Below are 2,938 nucleotides of genomic sequence, written 5' to 3' on the forward strand. Positions count from 1 at the left end.
CACTTGGCACTCGCATTCGAGGTGACCAACCGCCCAGCGAAGCGTGCTGGCGGCGGCGGCCGGATGGGTCGGCTCCGTCGTTCGGGAGAGTCGGCCCGTTCCACCCGTTCCGAGTTCGAGAGTAGGTCGAGGCCGTGAACGGCCCCGGGGCCTCCAATCGTTCGCTTTACCGGATGGAATTGCGACGATCGAGCGCCAGCTATCCTGAGGGAAACTTCGGAGGGAACCAGCTACTAGACGGCTCGATTGGTCTTTCGCCCCTACACCCGGTTCCGACGATCGATTTGCACGTCAGAGGCGCTTCGGACTTCCACCAGAGTTTCCTCTGGCTTCATCCCGACCGGGCGTGGATCGCCATCTTTCGGGTCCCTGGTCGCTCGCTACGCCAGAGTCGGCCGAGTCGTACTCGGAAAAAGGGGAAACCGACCCGGGGGTGATGCGCCCGCGCGCAGCGCCTAAACTCGACGACAAAATAGGACTAGTTCAAGCCGCGGGATCTCACCGATGGGCGGAAGGAGGATATGGAAGCTGGCGCCCGGCAATTCCCCTTTTTGGATGATGCGCCGGTCCCCTCTCGGGGAGGAGGGAAAAACAACCGCACGTCAGCCACGAGCCTTCCCTCTCCTATCTCTCTCGGGAAGAGAGAAAAAAGGAAAAGTTGCGGGCACCGCAGCAGCGACGGCGGAAGGCCGAAAACGCCGCGCCGGCGGGATCGGGCACGGCTCGGAGGCGGGTGAGGCGAGGAGAAGACGACGGCACGAGACCGACGACACCCCCCGACGACCCCCGGACGACTTTGCCACGACACCTCTCCCGATCGACGCCCTCCTACACGCTCTCTCGCTTTCGCTTCGCCTTCGGGGTTAGTCAGAGGTGGCCCCTACGACTCGCGAACGGCCAGGACTCCTCGGTCCGTGTTTCAAGACGGGTCGGGTGGGTTGCCGATGCACGTCGCTGACCCGGGGTGGCGGGCGGCTCGAGTAAAAAAGCGTCGCCGAGCGACCTCTCCGGAAACGGAAACGGGCGCGGGCGGGGTTGCCCCCGACAAGAACCCGAAACGTCGGCGAGGTGCGTGACGGCGAGGCCGCGCCAGTCCTATCCCGCCTCTCATCGCGCACGCGCCCGAGACGGTGGGGCGCCTAAGGAGCGACACACAGAGTGCGTCGCCCGCACGCGACTTCCGGCGGGATCAAAACGGACCGGCTCGCCACGTGTAACGGATCGTGTCAGATTTCCTCCGTTCCCGGCAGAAAGGGGCAGTTACGTTCGCGGGCCCGACGGCCGGTGGCCCCCGACTTCACAAGGTGGGAAGACGGGGTTTTCAGGGTGATGAAACGCCTGCCGCCTACGGAAAAAAACCCGCGTGTTCGACCTGCACGCCGGGAACGGGTCGCGACGACGGACCGGAGGGGAAGTGCGTCCGGTGCCGGCCGCGCGGAGGTCGCGCCGAAGCGCCCGCGCCATGATTACGCCGAGCGATGATGAAGGGGACGGGTGCAGCGGAGTCGCGCGCGGAGGGAGCAGGAGGAAAGAAGAAGCGGCGGCGACGGATGCGGCGGGTTAGGGCCCGGCGGCAGCAGCGATCGAGAGGACGAGTCCCCTCCGTCGCAGCCAACCGACGCAGCCACCTACCGACGCCGCGGTCGTCACCACGTTTCCCTTCCCGCTATCCACGCGGCCCGTCTCCTTCGTCGGCGACGCGGGCACAAAAGCTGGAACCGCGGGGAACGAGTCCCCCGCGGACACGACGAACGACGACCTGTGCCGCGACGGCCTCTCTTTCAAGAACACACATCGAGTTTGGGCTCGAGCCTAGGCAGCACCGGACTGAGTCCCCCCGCGATCGCGGTGAGCGGTCCCACCCGTTTACCCCTGGGCGGTTTCACGTTCTCTTGAACTCTCTCTCCAAAGTTCTTTTCAACTTTCCCTCACGGTACTTGTCGACTATCGGACTCGTCCCGGTATTTAGCCTTGGATGGAGCTTACCACCCGATTTGGGCTGCGTTCCCAAGCAACCCGACTCTCGGATCGAAGGCCGTCGCTCGCCGTCCGCACCGAATGGGCCTGGCACCCGCCGCGGGCGGCCCCGATCGAGGGAACTCCGAACTATGCGAGACGAAAACGAACGGCTGCCTTCGACCCATGCGCCACACGTCCCGAAGCCTTTAACTTGCGACGGGATTCGGCGTTGGGCTTCTCCCGGTTCACTCGCCGTTACTAAGGGAATCCCGGTTGGTTTCTTTTCCTCCGCTTAGCGATATGCTTAAGTTCAGCGGGTCGTCTCGTCCGAGCCGAGGCGGCGGTTTTTAGTAGAGTGTGGTGTTTGGAGGAGAGGAATCTCGATCGGTACCCTCCGTGTGACGACGGCTGGCCGATATAGCGCCCGTCCGACCGAAAATGAAGAAGCCAACAATTAAAAAAAAGCGTGGGTCCTCCCCATCCGACGTTGCGTTGCCTACGACGCGGCCACCTTTTTACGGTGCGACGGCCGTGCTCGTCGCGCTGCTCGAGGCGTCGCTGAGAGACACCTTCATGAGGCAGAGAGCGAGACGAGCAGGCGGCGCTTACGTCGGCAGTCGGTTAGGTCGGTACTTTTTTTTTGGTCTCCCTTCGGCTGCTTTCGGACAGACTCCTCCTGCTCCTCCTCCACAGTGTTTCTTCACGCGGTCGAAAAGGGAAAAGACTCCGCGGTCTGCCAGCGGGAGACGAAGGAGGAGGCCGGAGAGGGTTTTAAAAAAAAAAAAGACATTGAAAGGAGTCAATTCTTTTTTTATTTTTCTTCCCCCTCGTCACTCGCTCCTGCGACGTCCCGGTTACCACCGTGCCGAGGACCGGGCGGGCACGGGGACGGCAAGATGTCGTTTCGTTAACGGAGAAAGACATGTAACGTTCCGCCTCTCGACCGGACGTGGCCCCGAGACAAGGGATCTCGGGGCCG

General features: G+C 63.1%; 1 pseudogene; it reads right to left on the reverse strand.

Annotated features, from left to right (window-relative positions):
• Positions 1-2,277, reverse strand: part of LOC145273261 (large subunit ribosomal RNA) — a 4,297-nt pseudogene extending 2,020 nt beyond the window's left edge.
• Positions 2,278-2,938: the final 661 nt, after the last annotated feature.

This window comes from Euprymna scolopes, unplaced genomic scaffold (genome assembly GCF_053919585.1).
Source record: "Euprymna scolopes isolate OS-2025 unplaced genomic scaffold, ASM5391958v1 sca1, whole genome shotgun sequence".
In the NCBI taxonomy this organism is placed as follows: Eukaryota; Metazoa; Mollusca; class Cephalopoda; order Sepiida; family Sepiolidae; genus Euprymna; species Euprymna scolopes.